Raw genomic sequence first — 16,560 nt, 5'->3', positions numbered from 1 at the left:
AGAACAACAATGAATCTGTGAAAAATTTCACAACATGGATGAACCTAGGGGGATTATGCTGAGTGAAATAAGTCAATCACAAAAGGACAAAATATTGTATGAGACCACTACTATAGAAACTCATGAAAAGGCTTACATTAAAAAGGAAACAATCTTTGATGATTACAAGGGAGGGGAGGGGTGGCGAGGGAAAAACACTAAATAGACAATAGATAAGTGGTAAGTTTGGTGAAGTGTAAGACAGTACACAATACTGGGGAAGCCAGCACAACTTGTCCAAGGAATGTCATGGTAGCTCCCTGAGGAACCTAATTACTGGGCTGAGGACTGTAAGGACCATGGTCTTGAGGAACGTCTAGCTCAACTGGCATAACATAGTTTATAAAGAAAACATTTTACATTCTACTTTGATGAGTGGTGTCTGGGGTCTTAAAAGCCTGTGAGTGGCCATCTAAGATACTCCATTGGTCTCATCCCTTCAGGAACAAGGGAGAATGAAGAAAACTAAAGACACAAGAGAAAGATTGGTCCAAAGGACTAATGGGCCACAACTACCACGGTCTCCTCCAGACTGAGTCCAGTACAGCTAGATGGTGCCCAGGTACTACCATTGACTGCTCTCACAGGGATCACAGTAGAGGGTCTGTGACAGAGCTGGAGAAAAATGTAGACAAAAATTCTAACTCACATAAAAAGACCAGGCTTACTGACCTGACAGGCTGGAGAAAACCCGAGAGTATGGCCCCCAGACACCCTTTTAGCTCAGTAATGAAGTCACTCCTGAGGTTCACCCTTCAGCCAAAAAGACTAGACAGGCCCATAAAACAAAACGAGATCAAAGGGGCACACCAGCCCAGGGGGAAGGACTAAAATGCAGGAGGGAACAGAAAAGGTTGAGAAGGGAGAGTGTTGACATGTTGTGGGATTGTTAACCAACGTCATAAAACAATAAGCGTACTGTTTAATGAGAAGCTAGTTTGTTCTATAAACCTTCATCTTAAGTACAATTTAAAAAAAAAGTCTAAAGATAGAAAGACAAAGAATTGACCTTTGAGTCATTTCCCAAAGCAACTGCAGGTAGTTCCCCACTTATGATGTATTTGAGTTATGACGAACTGCACTTATGACAGTCCTTGTTTTTTTTTTTTTTTTTTTTTGGTACATCTTTAGTACATCTTCATGGGAGGAAGTTATGGGAAAATGCATACAGGCAATATGGAAAAAAATTGCTGAGTTCAGTAAACACATTCCATGCATCTGATGAGGATAATAAGATGGAAGAGATCAGTGGCAAAATCGTCCATATGGCAAGAATGCTGAATTTAGAGCTTGATGTCACAGATGTGGAGCAGCTCATAGATCATGAAGAAGGGGAATTTACAGATCAGACTTAATTAAGGATTTTGAAGAGGAAAGAAATGCTGAAGAAGAAAGAAATAATGTGGAAGAAGGGGCAAAATTGTCCAAAATTTTTTACAGGTGAAAAGGATTAGCTGGAGCTTTTTTCTAAACTAAACCAAGGGTCTTCAGTTGCTTGAAAACATGGACTCAAACACTGAGCACTTTGCTGAAGTTGGTAGGCCAATTCAGGAAGCAGTGAGATGTTACTGTGAAATATATGAAGAAAGAAGAAAAGGACTATACAGACAGCTCTGACAAATTTTTGACTGGAAATGCCGTCCCCATTCCAGGGATAATGCAGATAATCCAGAACCTTCCACAAGTGGAATTATTACTCAACTGACAAAATGCCAACCCCATCCAACTTTTCATCTCTGGAGTAAATTTTCATGATCTGCATATATTTTTTGTGTGTATGTATTAAAATATATCTGCAAGTTTATATGTTTTTGTTGGCGAATCTCGTTCTCCTCTATCTGATCTCACTTATCAAATGATATCTGGAACCGTAGCACTCATATTGTGCTCAAGAGGGAGTTATAAAAATCCATAGTGGATTTCAGAGTAGAATGTTGGAATGAAATTGGGCTCTCAATGATATCTTTGAGTAGATAAAAAATACTCTGAAGTCTCCCTGCACTTGTAATGTGAGATATTTTTTCCTCATTGTATAGATAAGTTATATAGAGCTTTCTATTCCTTAACGCTCAAAGCATCTTTATTGTTACAGCATAACTGAAGGAAATCTTCAATCATAGAATCAGCTCATCTCCTGGAATGTCAAACCTCCACATTAGTAGTTGATGCTTTGGAAAGTTTAGGAGTTGAAAATGCCTCAACTTTGCAATCATCTCCTCAAGGAGGTCTTTCTGATCCCCTGCGTGTCCTCTCTACTATGCTCTTCTCTGAGCTATCATAATATTCTTTTTGATCTCTATTTTTGAACATATATGTGTATATATATATTTTATATATATATATATATATATATATGGCATAGGGATTGGAGGAAGACTCATTAACAACCTGCATTATGCAGATGACACAACCTTGCTAGCGGAAAGTGAAGAAGACTTGAAGCACTTACTGATGAAGAACAAAGATTACATGGATTGCACCTCAACATAAAGAAAACAAAACTCCTCACAACTGGACCAATAAGCAACATCATGATAAGTGGCGAAAATATTGATGTTGTCAAGGAATTCATTTTACTTGGATCTACAATTAACACCCATGGAAGCAGCAGTCAAGAAATCAAATGATGTATTACACTGGGAAAAATGTAAAGACCTCTTAAAAGTTTTAAAAAGCAAAGATGCTACTTTGGGACTAAGGTACGCCTGACCAAAGTCATTTTTTCAGTCGCCCCATACATGTGAAATCTGGATGATGAATAAGGAAGACAGAAGGAGAATTGAAATCTTTGATTCATGGTGTTGTCAAAGAATATTGAATATATCATGGACTGCCAGAAGAATGAACAAATCTGTCTTGCAAGAAGTACAGCCAGAATGCTCATTAGAAGCAAGGATGGTAAGGCTTTGTCTCATGTATTTTGGACATGTTGTTAGAAGGGACCAGTCCCTGGAGAATGACATCATACTTGGTAAAGTGAAAAAGAGGAAGACCGTCAAAGAGCTGATTGACACAGTGGTTGCAACAATAAGGTCAAGCATAACAACGATTTTAAGGATGGTGCAAGACAGGCAATATTTTGTTCTATTGTACATAGGGTCGCTATGAGTTGGAACTAACTCATTGGCACCTAACAACAACAACATAACTTTATATATGTAAACCCAAAAAACCCAGAATCAAACTGTCATCGAGTCAATTCCAACTCATAATTACCCTTTAGGACAGAGTAGAACAATCCCATAGAGTTTCCAAAGCTGTAATCTTTATGGAAGCAGATAGCCACATCTTTCTCCCAGGGAAAGGGTGGTGGGTTTGAACCACCAACCTTTTGCTTAGCAGCTGAGGACTTAACAAGTGCACCACTAGGGCTCCATGTATTTTTGTCTCTATTTTGTCTCCACTAAGCTGTGAACTCCTGGAGGACAGTAAGCCACTGTGTCTTATTCATCCGGGTAGTCCCTACACTTAGAACTCAAAAACAAAGCTATGGAGTGAATTATTCACCAGCTTGCTGTAACTCCCATTTTCTATGAAGGGATTTAAGTAATGTGTGTATGTATGTTTATCATTACTCTTAAAAACTGATACTCCTACCTATTTATAGGCTTGTTATCTTCTCAAATCTCTTTCATATGTGTAACATCTTTCATAAATGTCACGTAAACATAGTTGAGATGAAACTCTTGTGCCCTAATAGGACGGAGTAGAACTGCCCCATAGAGTTTCCAAGGAGCTCCTGGCGGATTTGAACTGTCGGCCCTTTGGTCAGCAGCCGTAACGCTTAACCACTACGCCACCAGGGTTTCCAGTTGTGCCCTACAGGAACCTTAAAGTTCTGGGAGTATCTTGTCTTCCTGGAAAGGCAATTTGAAAAGTGTGTGAGTAGTTTTGTGTTCTTCTCACATTGCTTTTGACCAAAAAGTTTCCATCTCTCAACAGAAGCGTGCACAGCTTCCAAAGAGTGTGTCTGCAGTCACCTCCTCCGAGGGAAGCTGCGAAGTTGGGGGTAGTTTAAGGATTCTGCAGGTGGTTTGAGGCTATATCAGAGGCATAGGAATGCGTGATCTATAATATTTATTGAGTGACTAAGCCACCAGCATCACAAGGCTTGCAGATGACTAATGATTATTCTCATTCTGCAGTGTATGGTTTTCAAAACAAAACAAGCACAGGCCTCTGCCCTCTCATCCTGTGACTCACTGTGGTAAAATATTCAGTGGTAAGACCTAGAGAGCACCAGAATATGAGTTGGTACTCTTTGTCCTTCTCTCTCTGTCTGCTTTATCCACTTACCTCTCCCATGGTGTCCCAGTCCAATTGGACTGCATCTCTGTTTTAAAGACTTGAGGAGAGGCTGTGTTGTGTAGTGGTTAAGAACCAGACTTTGAATTCTAACATGACAGGTTCAAATCCAGGCTTTGCCATTCTCTAGACATGTGGCCTTGGGCAAAGGACTTAGCTTCTCTAAGCTCCAGTGGTTCTCATCAGTTAAATGGAAATAACAAAATAAGTCATAGTGTTGTTATGGGAACTAAGGAATACAAGGTGCTGAGTACAGAATGAGTTCTCAAGAAATGGTGTTTATTAAGATTATTAGCAGCTATAATCTCCCCAGGCCATCTCCAAAGAGTACATTAGCTCTATGATTTGGGGGACGGGGGTAGAGGCTTTGTTTTTTAACCTCTCTAATATTTTGTTTATTCATCTTAAAAACCGATTATAATAATTTCTACCTTGCAGTTTTGTGAGGGAAATAGAGCAGGGTATGGAAAATGATCTTGCAAAGTGTAGCTACTCAAGATATTTTTAACATTTTTTTTCTGTCCATGGATGATTGAAATTCCTTTGGTGTGTTCAACTGCCTGAAACAGCTCTTTGAGATATTCATAGTAGATGACATTAGTTCTTAAGCACCAGCCCCAAAGCAATGGTCTCTAAATACTGGCTCACAGAATGGTGCTGGGAAAAGACTTGGAGAGAAAAAGGGCTTGAGTTTTCTGAAAATGGCAGAAGGAACCCTGGTGGTGCAGTGGTTAAAGCTCTCAGCTACTAACGAGAAGTCAGTGGTTAGAACCTACCAGCCACTCAGCAGGAGAAAGATGTGGCAATCTGCTCCTATAAAGATTACAACCTTGGAAGCCCAATGGGACAGTTCTACTCTGTCCTGTAGTGTCACCAGGAGTTGGAATTGACTCTATGGCAATGAATTTGGTTTTTATTTAATTTGGAAAATGGCAGATCCCTGGGCATTGTTTGAATGTATCCTGGATGAGGTGTGACCAGTCACAAACTCAGGGAGACTAGACAGTGGACAGCATAGCTAGGAGTGACATAGATTAAAGGCTGTTGTTGTTGTTAGGTGCTGTAGAGTCAGTTCCAACTCATAGTGACCCTATGCACAACAGAACGAAACACTGCCCGGTCCTGCGCCATCCTTACAATCGTTGTTATACTTGAGCTCATTGTTGTATCCACTGTGTCAATCCACCTCACTGAGGGTCTTCCTCTTTTCTGCTGACCCTGTGCTCTGCCAAGCATGATATCCTTCTCCAGGGACTGATCCCTCCTGACAACGTGTCCAAAGTATGTAAGACGCAGTCTCTCCACCCTTGCCTCTAAGGAGCATTCTGGTTGCACTTCTTCCAAGACAGATTTGTTTGTTCTTTTGGCAGTCAGTATTCTTCGCCAACACCACAACTCAAAGGAGTCAATTCTTTGGTCTTCCTTATTCATTTTCCAGCTTTCACATGCATATGATGAGATTGAAAATGCCATGGCTTGGGTCAGGCACACCTTAGTCTTCAAGGTGACATCTTTGCTCTTCAACACTTTGAAGAGCTCCTTTGCAGCAGATTTGCCCAATGCAATGCGTCTTTTGATTTCTTGACTGCTGCTTCCATGGCTGATTGTGGATTCAAGTAAAATGAAATCCTTGACAACTTCAATCTTTTCTCTGTTTATCATGATCTTGCTCATTGGTCCAGTTGTGAGGATTTTTGTTTTCTTTATGTTGAGGTGCAGTCCATACTGAAGGCTGTGGTCTTTGATCTTCATTAGTAAGTGCTTCAAGTCCTCTTCACTTTCATCAAGCAAGGTTGTGTCATCTGCATAATGCAGGTTGTTAATGAGTCTACCTCCAATCCTGATGCCCATTCTCCTTCATATAGTCCAGCTTCTCGTATTATTTGTTCAGCATAAAGATTAAATAGGTATGGTGAAAGAATACAATCCAACGCACACCTTTCCTGACTTTAAACCAATCAGTATCCCCTTGTTCTGTCCGAACAGTTGCCTCTTGACCTATGTAAAAGTTCCTCATGAACACAAGTGTTCTGAAATTCCCATTCTTCGAAATGTTATCCATTGTTTGTTATGATCCACACAGTCGAATGCCTTTGCATAGTCAATAAAACACAGGTAAACATCCTTCTGGTATTCTCTGCTTTCAGCCAGGATCTATCTGACGTCAGCAATGATATCCCTGGTTCCAAGTCCTCTTCTGAAACTGGCCTGAATTTCTGTCAGTTCTCTGTTGATATACTGCTACAGCCATTTTTGGATGATCTTCAGCAAAATATTGCTTGCGTGTGATATTAATGATATTGTTCTATAATTTCCACATTCGGTTAGATCGCCTTTTTTGGAAATAGGGATAAATATGGATCTCTTCCAGTCAGTTGGCCAGGAAGCTGTCTTCCATATTTCTTGGCATAGATGAGTGAGTACCTCCAGCGCTGCATCTGTTTGTTGAAACATCTCAACTGATATTCCATCAATTCCTGGAGCCTTGTTTTTCGCCAATGCCTTCCGAGCAGCTTGGATTTCTTCCTTCAGTACCATTGGTTCCTGATCATATTCCACCTCTTGAAATGGTTGAATATTGACTATTTCTTTTTGGTATAATGACTCTGTGTATTCCTTCCATCTTCTTTTGATGCTTCCTGCATCGTTTAATATTTTCCCCATAAAATCCTTCACTATTGCAACTCGAGGCTTGAAATTTTTCTTTAGATTGAAGACTATGCTACCCATTACTAGAAGTTCTGGACTGGAGAATATAGTGGGGCACTTGTTCAATGCTGGAGAAGAGAAGGAGCCCCCAATAAAGAATGCTATTGGTTTTCATACCACTCTTCATACCACTGGAGGCTCATAGAGATACTTAATTTATTCTAGACAAATAACATAAAACTATGTGTCATTTCTTGTGTGCTTGAGTGGTAAAGTAGAGGGTCAGCGAAAAAGAGGAAGACCATAAATGAGTCGGACTGACCAAGTGGCTGCAACAATGAGCTCAAACATAGCAACAATTGTGAGGCTAGTGCAGGACCGGCAACATTTGTTCTCTTGTATATATAGGATTGTTATGCATCGAAACCAACTCAACGGCACCTAACAACAGTGTGGAATAAAGAGCTGCAACAATGGACTCAGACATATCAACAATCTTGATGGTGCAGGCCCAGGCAACATTTTGTTCTGTTATACATAAGGTTGCTATGAGTTGGTGCCAACCTGATGACAACTAACAATCCCAATAGTGTGGAATAAATTCATGTGAAGCACATCCCTGAGGACCAAGCAAGTTCCTGGTGTTTATCAGTTGTTGTTGTTATGTGCCATCAAGTCAGTTTTGACTCACAGTGACCCCATGTCACAGGGTAGAACTGCCCCATCAGTAGGGCTTAATAAATTATGTTATTGTTAGGTGCCATCGAGTTGACTCCGACTCATAGTGGCTTTATATATAACAGAGCAAAACGTTGCCCGGTCCTGAGCCATTCTCACAATCATTAGTATGTTTGAGCTCATTGTTGCAGCCACTATGTCAATCCACTACATTGAGGGTCTTCCTCTTTTTGGCTGACCCTCTACTTAATCAAGCATGATGTCATTTTCCAGGGGCTGGTCCCTCCAAATAATATGTCCAAAGTACATGAGAAGAATTATCACTATCCTCACTTCTAAGGAGCATTGTGATGGTGGACTGTGTGTCAAATTGGCTGGGCCATGATTTTCAGTGTTTACATGTGATCACCCCCCAGATGGGATCTGCTGTCAGGAGCCAATATGTTGAAAGGGAGTTTCCTTGGGTGTGTGTCCTACCTCCGAATATAAGTGGAGGTTCTCCATTTTGCCTGCTCTGAATCCTGCAGCTGCCCCCTGTTTGTCTGCTCTCTGGTTCTTAGGACTGGAGCTAGCAGCTTATCCTGGTCTTGGAACTCATCGATCGTCACAGCCTATAAGCAAGGGCCCTGATCTCCAACCTTCTAATCTTGGGTTCACCAGCCCCTGGGGCTACATGAATCATGAGAAGCCTTGTGCTCTTGCCTGTCAATCTCAGGATTCGTTGATCTTCACAGCCTGTGAACAAGAGCCCTGTTCTCCAACTTGTCAATCTTGGCTTCACCAGCCTCTGTGGCTACATAATCAGGAGAAGCCTCTCTCCTGATCCACAGACTTGGGATGTTCTAGCCTCTACAATCATGTAATCTATTTCCTTGATATAAATCTCTCTCTCTATATATTTATACGCTTCATTGGTTTTGCTTCTTTAGAGAACCCAGCCTAAGACAAGCATTCTGGCTGTACTTCTTCTAAGACAGCTAATAATATTGCTTTCACTGTCTCTGGAAGGGAGATGGGATGAGGCACATGATTTAATAGTTAAGGGGATGAGTCCTTGAGTCAGTGGCAAATGTGTGATGATTGGCTACCTAACATCTGGGGAATCTTGGGCAAGTCATTAAACCCTCCTGATCCTGTTTCTTCATCTATAATGTACAGATATTAAAAGTATCTCTTTCAAAGGGCTATTGATTATAAGAGTTAAGTGCTAGGGCACTGTCCAGCTTGTATAATTTGGCAATCGAGAATAGCCATTGTTATTAATCTTATCATGATTGTATAGTAGCTGTTGAAGGAGCCTTTGGTATTCCTCCATCACCATTCCTAAAGATCAGTGTAGAAAAGTAAATATTCAAGGCCATTAATTTTACTTACATTATGTTTATTACTTCAGAGGTTTCTGAGATACTTTATGGCCAATAATCTGAAAATTTAGAAAAACTCTTTAGAGAATAGCCATGCATTTTTCATGTAGGCACTCCTGCAGTGCAATGAATTTCACTTGTGTGGCTTTTTTGGTCCTGGATTTATAATTCTCCGAAGATGATTTGTTGGCCCACAACCTTCCAAGTGATCAGCCTGTTTATTAGCTGCATAAGTAGCTTGTATGCTGCAATGGGATTGAGCAACTTGCAGTCCATCTAGAGGATTGGCCACTTTTTAGTCTTACCGGGAGGGCCACACCTTGAGTTTTCCTATATTAGATGCCAATCTCACAGAACTTTTTGAGGACCCACTGACCATCAAGAGCCTAGAGCAGAGCACATACTTTCGACCAAGTATTCCTGCATTGAGACCTCTTAGACCCAAATAAAAGAGCTGTAATACGATCAAGTGCTGTAACACTTTCCCAAGCCGGACAGAGGCCTGAGTGTGCCCTGTGCAGTAGTTGCATTCCTCCCATCCCTACCCCCATCCCTGGCAGTTTGGGCTGAGCCACAAGGGCCCCAGGTAGCATGGCAGGAGCTGGAGGTATTGGTGATGTGGACACAGCATCTAACCTGAAGCATAGAGTACCTGCTGAATGACATAAGCATGGACATGGGTAATTTGGGAGAAGGATAGCTGGGGTTCCTCCTTTGAGACTTAAGCAGGTTCCTATCCTAAAAAATGGGTTATGTGTCGAGAGGGCAGGACCAGTTCACTATAAGTAATTTGTTCCTATTGTTAACTGTTTGCTTTCTATAAATAATAATAATGGCTTTCACTTTGCTAACATTGTGTACATGTCTTGTATGTACCTCTAGATCGTACTGGATGAAAACGGAGTTGTTAGTGCCACTGGGTGAAGTCTTCATTCCTAGCAATTTTATAGCTGCTTAGAAGTCTGAGGCACAGTCTGCCTGCCTGTGCAACACAGATAGATGGGCATTCCTGGACATGAGGGATTCCACATTGCTAGAGAAAGCCAAGGACAAAGATAAGAAGATAGGACAATTAGGGAAATTTAAAGGTATGTGCATTTCTTTGGTAGTAGTGACAGAATGAAAAGGGGGATGGAAATTTTGAGAAATGGAAATGCAGAGCTTCATTTATAATGCCCTTTAGAGATCTGAATTCACTTTATTCTTTTAACAAAATAAATTGTTATATAACTTATCTTGTTCATTCTCTCCATCCTCGCATTTGGAGACCTAAAAGTCTGGTGTAGTGGAAAGGAGAAAAACCTAAATATTTGGAGGAAATTTTTCTTTGCTTTCCTTGTTTTGCTGAAAGCAAAAAGAATATTATTTTAAAACATGTCCTGCCACATTTTATTTTGGGGAACCTTCATGCTAGAGTTAGCATGGGCTCACATTATGCTTTTTTGTTTTCTCTATGGTTCATCAATTTCAATTCAATTGCTTTTATTTCCATTTAATTTAATTTAATTCATTTCTTATATAATGAGCATGTGTATGTGCCCAGCAAGCTTAGTCGTGCTGGGGACGCAAAAGGAGCAAGTAACACAATCTCAGACCTTGAGAAGGAGGTCACTGGCCTTGTTGGATAGCACTGAGGTTCTGTTGCTTTGCATGAGTATGCAGAGTGACTTGGCCAAGTGCATAAACACAGGTTAGAAGAAATGCCATGGGTGGGGATAGGGGACTTCAGCCCCTGCATAGGGCACACTCAAGCCTCTGTCCTGCAGGGGAAGTATTATAGGCCTTGACACATATTACAGCTCTTTTATTTGGGTCTAAGTAATTCTTGGTGCAGGAACCCTGGGTCCAGAATCTTGACGGTCAGGAGCTCCCCCAAACCCTGTGTAAGAATGGCCACTAATATAGGGAAACTCAAGGTGTGGCTCTTGAAGCAGAACTGCACACTGATCAATGCCGTAGGTGGACTGTAAGCTGTTCAATAATATTGAGTGGATTAGGGGCCACTATGCAGCAAGTAAACATTCTGACATTGCTCTTATTCAGTTTGATGCTCTTATTTCCTCTCTGTGTTTTCAAATTGATTATACAAATGCAGAAGAAAATTGAGTGACATAGAAAAAAGTTAAAATCTACTGTTAAGAGAAAGAAAGTGGTTTGTGAATCTACATGTAGACTATGATTTCAATTTTGTGTACATATATATGCAGTATATATATATATATATATATATTTTATATATGCAGTAGGATTGTAAACATGACTTGTCCTGTCATCTCAGATTGGATTCCAGTGACCAGATACTCCCAATTTCTAAAGGATGTGCAAAGCCATCAATTCAGCACTTGGAGAGGAGATATCTCAAAGTTAGTCCTGCCAGCATTAGCTCCTCATCCACCTCTAGGTTATAAAAAAGGATGCTAAGGACTGTAAGGAGGTAGGGTATATGGGAGAGTGCTTTGGAGAGAATTACTGGAGGTAAATACTGCCTTCTCACTCTAAGCAAAGTATAACAGTCAGCTATTGTCACAATAATGCTGTGTAACAAACAACTTCACAATCTCAGTAGGTTACCACAGCAAACATTTACTCATGGATTGACAGATTGACTACAGTTTCTATGACACAAACTGGGCTCTTTTGTGAAGCTCTGGTTTAGGCTGTGGTTTGATCAAACTTGTTACTGGCTGCAGGTACAAATTTGTTCCACACGTCTCATCATTTTGGAACTAGTGGTTGCCCAGGACATGTTCTCATAGCGATGGCAGAAGTGCAGAAATGAGCTGAAAGGAGTAGTGCCTCTTGAGATCTTAGCTCAGAATTGGCAATGTTACTTCCCATAATTCATCAGTCAAAACAAATCATATGGCTAAGCCAGATGTGAATTGGGGTAGAGAAACATATTCTACCAATTGGCAATGTTACTTCTTCCCATAATTCATCAGTCAAAACAAATCATATGGCTAAGCCAGATGTGAATTGGGGTAGAGAAACATATTCTACCTTGTGGGGAGCGTGTATTTACCTTAAAATAAAAATTTGCTGAGGACAATCAATTATAGAACTGGATATGTTCCTCTTGGTATTTAGGAGACACAGGGACTGGCACTCAACTCGTTCTTGAAAATATTTATAGTGGACAGTGTCAAAAGAGACTGTACTTCAAGAATTTGGTGATTTAACTGTGTTCCTTTTAGGTAGACATGGATTCCATAGAAGAGAGCTATCCATGGGCTATCTTGAAAGAGAGTTCACAGGAAGTGACTGCCTGGAAGGGTGAGATGACCCAAAGAGATAAAGTGAAGTAGAGAGGAAACCCAGGGCTGAAGGCCAGTCACTCGAGGCCAGCTAGTTGGGACACCATAAACAACCCAGTGCCCTCAGGTTGATCCGACACCATAGGGACCAGGAAGTGGCTCTTTTTGTGTGTGTGTTTCTCAGTTGGGGTTCAGTTAGAGAAGTAGAACTACCATGAGGGAAATAGAATAAGGGGTTAGATCTCGTCTTAGTTATCTTATGCTGCTGTAACAGAAATACCATAAGTGAATGGCTTTATAGAATAGAAATTTATTTTTTCACGGTTTAGGAGATTAGAAGTCCCAATTCAGAGCACCTGCTATGGAGAGGATCTCTGTATGGTGCAAACGATTTGTGCTAAACTAGTAATCTAAAGGTTGGTGGTTTAAAACAACCTAGTGGTGCCATGGAAGAAAGGCCTGGTGATCTGCTTCTGTAAAAATGACAGCCAAGAAAACCCTATGGAGCAGTTCTACTTTGTAACACATAGGGTCGCCATGAGTTGGAATTGACTCGATGGCAATGAGTTTTTTAGTTTGCTATAGGGAAAGACTCTTTTTCTACAGGCCTTGGAGCAAGATCTCTGTCTCAGCTTCTGTAGCCCTGATATTTCTTGGTACCTTGACGATCTTCATGTGGCATCTATCATCCCTCCTTTGTGCTTGTCTTTGTGTCTATGCTGCTCAAAAGTGATTATGTTTAGGACACATCTTATGCTGATACGGCCTCATTAGCATAACAAAGAAAATCCTATTTTCAAAGGGATTATATCTACAAATATACAGTTAGGATTCCAATGCATATACATATATATGTATATAAACATTTTTAGATTATATTTGAGGTGAGCATTTACTTAGCAAGTTAGGCTCCATTTAATAATTATTATGCAACTTTTTCTATGACTTTGGTTATATTCTCATTGTTTCCATTGTCAACATTCTCATTGTTCCCATTCTTTTTGTTCTGCTTCTTTTAATCTAGCTTCCTTCCCTCTCCTTAGCTTCTCATCTTTGTAAATGTTGACCATTTGGTCTCATATGGTTGATTAATTTAAGAGATCACAATATTCATGGTTGATATTATTTATTTTAGAAGCCAACCTCTTATTTCGATGAAAGGTGACCACTAGGAGTGGCTTCGGTTCTAAGTTCAAAGGGTATCTTAGGGTCCAATGCATATTTGGGGGAGCACAATTCGACCTAAAACAGACCTTAACACTTGTGGGAGCTGGCCGAAAGGTCATGCAATGCTGGTTCTGCTGGGCCTGGTGTTGGTACCAACGTCACTACAGATCAGCTGGGCCAGCAGTTGGACAAGACTTGGAGAAGCTGGAGGAAGAAATCTAGAGGCATCTAGAGGAACTGTGGGGTTGGTCCTGTTCCACACCAACAAGATGTGCTGGTCGATCAGAAACAACACACATGAGCAGCCTCAATGCCTGGCATCTTATGTCAAATTTCCAAACCCCCCAAAATGGCTGCCATTTCACTGCTGCCTCTTAAATCTCATGCGTATTTCTCTTATAGCCACTTCAACCTGAAACTTCACAGAGATGGAATTCTGGGAAATGAGTTCTCACTTAACTATATTGACAGATTACAAAATCACCACACCTTCTAGCTCCTTAAAACAAAACCAAACGCATTGCTGTGGAGATGATTCTGACTCATAGCAACCCAAAAGACAGAGTAGAGCTGCTCCATAGAGTTGCCAAGGCTGTAAACCTTTACTGACATAGACTGTCACCTCTTTCACCCACAGAGCAGCTGGTAGGTTTGACCTACCACATTTCAGTTAGTGCTTACCCACTGCGCCACCAGGTTCCTTTCTAATCTCTCCTTAGAGAGTCCTAATTGGTGGTTCAGAAGTAGAAATCTTGCCTTCCATGTGGAAGACCTGGGTTGGATTCTCAGCCAATGCACCTCATGCACAGCCATCGTTAGTCTGTCCGTGGAAGCTTGTGTGTTGCTGTGATGCTGAACAGATTTCAGCAGAGCTTCCTAAGTAAGACAGACTAGAAATAAAGGACTGGCAATCTACTTTGAAAAATCAGCCAATGAAAACCCTATGCATCACAACGGTCTGGTCCACAACCAATCATGGAATGCTGCAAAACTTTAAGTGTTGTGTTCTGTTGTGCGTGGGGTTGCCATGAATTGGGGGCCAATTTGATGGCAGCTAACAACAATAACAACAGTGAGAGGCGATATGGATCAAGGAAATGAGTGAAAGTGGAGAAATTGACACTGCGACCATGCCCTTCCTCACCCTGATTTCCCAGCCTGAGGCAGGCGTGAGTTGCATGGAGGACGGAAGCTTTAAGTTGGACAAGAGATTGTATGATGCTGTCTTGTGTGGAGGGCCAGAAAGAGGGAGGAAGCTTGACTATCTTCTGTAGTGTCCCCTTGACTTCCGGAAAATCGATGCGCCATTGCCATGATAACCATAGGAACAGGCGACCCCATGGATCCTCTCTGCCTTACTCTCACCAAAGCTCTATTTTCCTACTCAGGTAGGAACAGAGCAAATAAACAAAACTGCTCTCTAATCAGTGTCCAACTGGGGAATGAGGTGTCAATACTCCCTTCTTGCAAGGGTTTCCAATGTTTATAAGTTATTTTCTTGGAAAATCTTCTCTCCATTTTACATAGACCCTTTGTTTAGCTCTTGGACATGCTCTGGCTCAGCATTTTCAATCACTAATCACAGATGGGCCCTCTTTCCTCTCCCCAGAAGGGGTGGTGGTGGCCGTGGTGGTGGTGCAGTGGGTGATGGTTGAAGGTAGCAGCGCCAATTTAGCTATCTCTTACTAAGACATAGGGAGATGTTTGGCTCTTTTTAGAATGTATGGTACTTAACGCCTCTGTGTCCTCAGTTTTATTTGTCAGTTCTGGAGTACAACGAAAATATCACCTGCTTTTTGTATATTTTCAACACATAAATATTGCACGCACACATACTCACACATGCATGCACACATACAGACCATGGGGTGACAGAAAGGGGAGAAAGAGAAAGAGGGAGAGAGAACAAGAGAGAGAAAGGGTGAGAGAGAGAGAGAGAAAGAGATTGAGAGAGAACAAGAGAGAGCAGTGGGTCCCCCACCAGCTAAATGTTAGCAGCGGCTCTCCCCGGGTGGGGAGGTCAGGGGCGAGTTTTGTTTTCTCCTCTGTGCTTTCGCTGCACGCTCCACGTGTTCCCCAATGAAAGTGCATCCCTCTTGAATAAGAAGATGAAGTACAATAAACATGATTTTTAAAATATCTCTGAGCTGTGGCACCGATCACCTGACGGACCAGATGTTAGGGGCAGGGTTTCCTGACCTCCCAGAGCTCTCTGCAGGCTCATAATTTTATGAAACATCAGCTGTTCTGAATTCCTGCAGCACCTGCCACAACAAAAGGAGAGCCTTTGCTGAGCACACTGATGCAGTCGTACATGCCTTTACGGAACAAAGAAACCGAAATGAGGGGGTCGTTACGCCTCCCTTGAACACTGTCCTCCCGCCCTGGTGCAGGCACTCTCCAGAGGTGGATGACCACCTGCAAGGCAAGACTGCCCATCTTCTGAATGAGTCCCCGCCGCTTCCCTTTTGCCCTCTCTGGTGGTCTTCTATCTCTTTTTCAGGTCTCCTGCCTCCCATTTGGCTCACGCTTCAGCTCCTTCCTCATTCTAGGGCCCATTTAGTATCTGCCTCTCTGGCTAGGCCTATGCATTATCTCAGGGAGCTGTCTCTGGCTCCACGCATCTCAGATGAAGACAGGATGAAGACAGGTTGGCTTCCCAGGGCCAAAGTCTACAGTGAATCAGCTGTCCCTCAATCCACTTAGCTTCTCTCTGTCTGTTTTCTTGGAGCCCCTAGGTGGCAAACATTTACCACACTGACTGCTAACTGAAAGGTTGGCAGTTCAAGTCCACTCAGAGCACCACAGAAGAGAGGTCTGGTGATCTACTTCTGAAAGATCACAGTCATTGAAAGCCCTATGGTGTGCAGTTCCCTTCTGATACACGTGGCGTCACTATGAGTGAGAACTGACTCAGTGACAACTGGTCTCAACTGGCATATGTCTGTTTTCTTATACTTCCTGGTGGTTTTCTGACTGGTTTTCAAAGTTAACCATCCTCCCCTTGAATTTGGTGAGAGCATGCTGATGTCATTTTTCACATTGTCGTGTCATTTCAAAGAGTAGGTGACTTCTCCTCTTTCTCCTGTGGGGTAATACTAAGG

This window comes from Elephas maximus, chromosome 5 (genome assembly GCF_024166365.1).
Source record: "Elephas maximus indicus isolate mEleMax1 chromosome 5, mEleMax1 primary haplotype, whole genome shotgun sequence".
NCBI classification, from domain to species: Eukaryota; Metazoa; Chordata; class Mammalia; order Proboscidea; family Elephantidae; genus Elephas; species Elephas maximus.
The sequence above is the reverse complement of the archived record's forward strand: the minus strand, read 5'-3'. Positions refer to the sequence as shown.